Source organism: Carassius auratus, unplaced genomic scaffold (assembly GCF_003368295.1).
Source record: "Carassius auratus strain Wakin unplaced genomic scaffold, ASM336829v1 scaf_tig00008574, whole genome shotgun sequence".
NCBI lineage: Eukaryota > Metazoa > Chordata > Actinopteri > Cypriniformes > Cyprinidae > Carassius > Carassius auratus.
The window spans coordinates 24,393-30,515 of NW_020523961.1; positions in this window are offsets into that span (position 1 = coordinate 24,393).

The following is a 6,123-nucleotide window of genomic DNA, read 5'->3' on the forward strand; positions in this document are numbered from 1 at the left end:
TATCCAGAGACTGTTTATCCTCTTAGCATAACGTCTGCTAACATTCATAATGCATTAGTAAGCAGCATTTAAATCTCTGGCTTTTTAGCTATTTCCTTTACCTGGCAGCCTTACAGCATCTTAAGCAAAAAGCATTGTGAATGTACTGCCCTGCTCTTGCAAAAAAATAAAAATAGATAATAATTTAAAAATAAAATAAAAAAGGATAAAACTACATTTTAAAAAAAGTCAAAAAATGAAGAATAATTGAAGGAACTGTCAATAAATGTTTCAGCTCGTTTTAGAAATAAATTCAGTCTCGTTGTACTGGAAAAAATAAATGAATTGGGTAATGATTAGTTTTAACACCCCAGTTTAACCAAGGGATAGTTCAACCTAAAATGATTTATTATCATCTTTCTACACCGTGGAAAAAGATGGCGAGATTTAAAAAATAAATCGGATGGTAGGACTAGAGCTTAAAAGTTTGGGTCACCATACCTCACTGCAAGGACAAAAGCAGTCAGGACATTCTGCACAACATCTTATTATATGAGGAACTGATTATATTTTTGGGGTGAACTATCCCTTGAAGAAGTGAGATACGTTGAGTTTGTAATGCCGTGCTGTTACACTCTGTAGTGGCTCAGTATTACGGTCTCAGTTCTTCTTTCAATGGACTGAAAGCCCTACATACACAAAGAAATTATAAATGCTTTACAATTAGTCCAAATCGATTGAGAGAAAGTTATCTTAACTCGTGTAAAAGTTGGATCCCAAATTTTATTTAGAATTTTTTGCTTCACAGCTGTTGCGTTTCTCTTCATGGCAACTGTAAGTCAGTGGGAAGACATTGACTCGCTACCAACTGCTGCTAAATATGTACACTGAGGTACAGTTATCATCTTGCACATTTTATATGAATATATAACAGCTAATATATGATAGCCCACAGGACAGGTGTCTTTTTCAATGATTTGCATATTTTAGTCCATTTTAAGTGTACTTTACAACTAGGTCCCTTTTTCAGAGAAACTTCCAGCCCTGTTTTAAAAGATATTGTCATAAAATAATGTGTACAGGCAGTGCTGACAAGTTGTGGCTAGATGTATCGCTGCTTGTGTAAATGTAAATAGTTGTAGAGTGCCATCAACTGACACATGCCATGTGTCTTTTCTTAATTTCTTTTTCTTTAAAGTAGAGATCTAGATATTGGTGATTATAAAAGGTGGAAACATCCATAGGTGCCTTATAATCAGTGTTGGAGACTTAAAATGATTTGCATGAGATACGACTTATGCAGAGGAAATGTCGCTTATGGTCAAAGACTGGCGAAACCCTGCAGTTTTATTTCTTTGTCATGCATTTCTGATCATCTGATCTTGTTGGGGCTCAAAAATGTCAAAACAGATGCATGATTGGTGGGATCATTGATATTTTGATGAAAATTTGTTAGCTTAGAACGTCATCTCTTGGATTCGCTTGTGCAAATTTGGGTTCTGTACTTCATCAGGACTGTGTGATAGTGATGTGTTCAGTATAAATATTGACAGCTATTAGGGGTATTAATATAATGTTGTATCAGTATGGATGTCTAAAGGTGCGGTCACATTAATCTTTAACAACCATTCATACACAAGTGAAACAGTGAGAAGTCTTCAGTTCCAAAAAATACAGACCTCAAAGATGCATAGTTTTGCAGAGTTATGAAATGGTGGAGTAGATCAAATATACAGAATATCTGGTCAACATTTCAAGCAACTTATGATTATTGGAAAAACGTTCCTAATTACATTTTTGCAAAAGTCCACGGGTTGGGGCGCAGTAATGGGGCGAAGGTTAGGACCATTTCAAGGGCCCTGATGAGAGATTTCTATCGAGGGAGGCCTGAATCAATATTTCAGTTTCCAGCTGACTATGTTACAACCTCAAAAGACTTTTACAATAGTACATGGTTTGTAAACGAACACATTTTGATGATTGCATAACATAACCTGCTCCTTATGTATGGCTTTTCTTAAGTAACGAACTTGCTCGATAGCACACCCGGTATAGCATTTAACTTAAGGGGGGGGGGGGGGGTGAAATGCTCGTTTTCACTCAATATCCTGTTAATCTTGAGTACATATAGAGTAGTACTGCATCCTTCATAACGCCAAAAAGTCTTTAGTTTTATTATATTCATAAGAGAAAGATAGTCTGTACCGATTTTTCCCGGAAAAACACGACCGGCTGGAGGCGTGACGTGTGGGCGGAGCTAAAGAATCACGAGCGCGAGTAAGCTTTTGCGTTGAGAGCGTTTGGAAGCTGTGACTTTACCTTGAGGAAAAAACCATCATCCAAAACAAACCATGCCAACAGTCAGATTCAGCCGTTTATTTATGATCCAGAATCAGATCCAGAGGCTTAAACTGAACGAGAGCAGCAGCAGCAACGACTCACTCCGAGCGGGGCTCGAACCCGGGTCTCCGGCATGGGAGGGGGACGCACTAACAAGGAGCCAGAGATATTTTAAGCAGTTTTACTCACCGCCTGCGGTTCCAACACACGATTGTGACCCTTTTTCGTTGGGATTGCATCATCCTTAAGAAATAAACGATACGCAAATCCGTCGTCAAACTGGGCCTTGTTTGTAAAACAAGCATCTTCGAAATGCAGGGAACAAACAAAAACACTTGCACAACTCCGTTGATGCTCTGTAAAAATAAACTCCATCCACTGGTCCCTTAATGCTGGTTTTTTTTTTTTGGTAATCTGTGCAGGGTTGTCTTGCCCTGGCAACCAAAAACACACTTCTTTTGTGAATTTTCGCGACACTCTCGCTCTGATCGGTGAATCATTCTGATCAGTGAAGTCTGTTGTGCTCTCAGTGCTCTGCTATACGGGAGCGCGCGCTCTTCCGGCAAAAGTGCCCTCAGGACCCATATAAGGAAATTCTGCTCCATCTAACGTCACACAGAGCCATACTCAAAAAAAAACTTTCCGAACTTGTGACAAACTGGAAGGAGTATTTTGGGAACAAAAATACTCCTTCAAACGTACAACTTAATTTTTGAAACTTCCGTTTAGCATGAGAATCCAACTCTTTAACAGTGTAAAAACTCAGTATGCATGAAATAGCATTTCACCCCCCCCCCCCTTTAAAGTTTAACTTGAAGTTATTACCAAGAAGTTCATAAGAACGAGTCCTATAAAAGACCAGTCATAAGAGTGTAATTGAACAAAAATGGCATGGATGCTTCAGTGTTTTTATCTCATGTTTGCTTTTGTTTACACTATTGGTTGGGTTTAGTGAAGTAAAGTCTTAAGCTCCTTTCACACTGCACATTGGACCCGGAAAATTGCCGGAACATTGCCGGGTCGCCTTCTGTGTGAACGCAAACACGGGGAATTAGTAACATTGCCTGGTTCAGTCCCGGAACGAGCGCTGTGTGAACAAAAACCAGAACTAATGCCGTAAAGTTTGTGTCGTACTGATGACGCACTTTATCACGCCAATCTTTTACCAGGTGTTTTGAAGGCAGATCAATGTTCGCGATGAAAAAAATATGTGCAAACTGTAATAAAGCAGAGATCAGTTAGTTTATCTGCTGAAGCGAAGATCATTCGCTAGCTTAAGTGAAAGTTAATGTGCTAGCGTTTTCGACTCATTCATTACACATAACATCCTGATGTCACGTGTCGTTACGGGACCTTTAGGGGTTGTGTTTGAACGCACTCACAAATCCCGGGTAATCACTGGCAGTGTGAAAGTGCAAAATCTAGCGACCCGGGAACAATTGCCATGACACATTACCCATGTATTTTCTGGAATCGCCGTGTGAAAGGGGCTTTACTGTGACAGAGCATTAAAGGGTTAGTTCACCCAAGAATTAACATTTGTCCACGTTCTTCTCACCCTCAAAGCATCCTATGTGTATGTGACTTTCTTCTTTCAGAATAATCCCCCCAAAATTGTCCTTGCTCTTCCAAGCCTTTCATTGGGGTAAGTGGGTGTTTGTTGTCAACTGTTCAGAAGACGTGAAATAAAGTGCACGCATCTGTAATAAAACGTCCCTCACACTCCAGGGGGTGAATAAAGGCCCCTCTAGCGAATCCAATGCGTTTTTTTAAAAGATAAATATCCAGATTAATTTTTTTCTAACACCTCGCCTGTGCCTCTGGGAAATGTACGAGCACAGGAGGAGGTTTTCTTTACAAATCCTCATTTTGTGCTCCTAATTCATGACTAGCATTTTGTTTTGTTCGCTCTCCACGCTCGTTCACTAACCACACAGTGCTGACGAACTACGACATCCGTCTACATGTCTTCCGGTTCCCCACAGTCAGCAGAAGAAAAAAAAAAAAGAAGAATATTTATCTTACAAAAACGCATGGATTTGCTATAGGGGCATTTATTTACCCCCGGAGCCGTGTGAGGGACGTTTTATTACAGATGTGCACACTTTATTTCACGTCTTCTGAGCAGTTGACAGCAAACACCCGCTTAGCCCCATTGAAAAGCTTGGAAGAGCAAGGACAACTGTTATATAACTTCGATTGGGATTATTCTGAAAGAAGAAAGTCATACACACCTAGGATGCTTTGAGGGTGAGTAGAAGATGGACGCATTTTTATTCTCAGGTGAACTAACCCTTTAACCTTTTAGTGCCACTCAATAGATATTTCATTTCAGAACTGCTGTGATACAAAAACCGGTGTTATAAATCTTTGCTTGACTCATGTTCATCTGTTTCATATAAAACTTAAATGCACTATTACCGCCACTCACTTAGTCATTTCACTTTGAAATTACAGTGAAACAAAGGAGAAGCAATATGTTATCATTCTGCAGACATGTCACCACAGGAACGGTTTTCCAATAAGCCTGGGTTGATAAAAAATGTATTTTCTGATTTATCAATAACATCCTGTTGGCCATATTCATTGCACCATCTGACATTTGGTTAGTGTAACCGCACCTTAAGACCGAGGAAAGTGTTAAATGCAGGTAACTTCAGTTTTGATTTATATATGTCCTCTGTTATGACGGACACATGAGGGCTTCACATTGTTCATCTCGACGAAACAATACACAGTATCAGACTAATTGTCAGTGTCCAGCTCTCGCGTGCTTACACACTCTACCAGACTTGCCAGAATGTGCAATAGTGTATAAATACATGGCAGGCACATGGTGTCATTACCTCTTAGTGTGTGGTATCAATGGCAGGACACTACACTAGTGCTAGTAAAGTCTCTCTACTAGCACCGAGTCTCTCTGCAATCAGTTCAAGGCAAACAGAGTGATTTGTCATGCCTTTCAACTATGCAGCAGCTCTAGTCTGACTTTCTGAGTTTCAGAAGAGACGCTTATTCACAGAAACTATATGTTTTACCCGTTTTTGTGAATAGATTTAATTGAGGAATAGCAAAATATGCCTTGCAACCCTGTTGAAAGATGATTTAGAGCTGGTTTGATGCTGGTCTAGCTGGTGGACCAGGTATAGCTTTGCTGTTCACCAGCAAAAAATACTACATAGGTTTGCCTACAAAGGCAAAATGCATGAACAACCTTTTATTTCCAAAACTTATTTAGTCCTGGAATCTGGACTTTTAGACTCTGATCTGTACAATTTGGCTCAACTATCATCAGATTCAAATGTATATATATTTTTTAATCTTAAATAAATGTATCTCGGTTGCTGTAGTTACTGCATTTGCAGCCGGAAATTGTAATTAGGCTGTTGTTTTTTTTTTTTTTTTTTTTTTACCCCCCGGAGGCGTGTGAGACTTTTTTTCTTTTTTTTTAATGGAAGGGTGCTTTTTATTTCACGTCTTTTGGACTGAAGCATTGCAACACCTGCTGACTGCAGTGATAGAGCTTGAAAGATCAAAGACACATTTTAACATAACTCTCATGCGATTCATCTGAAAGCAGATAATCATATACAGCTAGGATGCCTCGGGGGTGAATGAAACGCAGCCTAATTCTCATTTTTGGGTGAAGTAAGCCTTGAAGCTAGTTAAAAACGCCACTTCCCGCATCTAAACCACAACATGCTGGTGACCAGCAATGCTGCTTCGTTCAACATGGTTGCAGTTTATTTATTCACTACTTTTCCGAGATATTAGAGTTTCTTGACTATAAAATATTTTATAAAG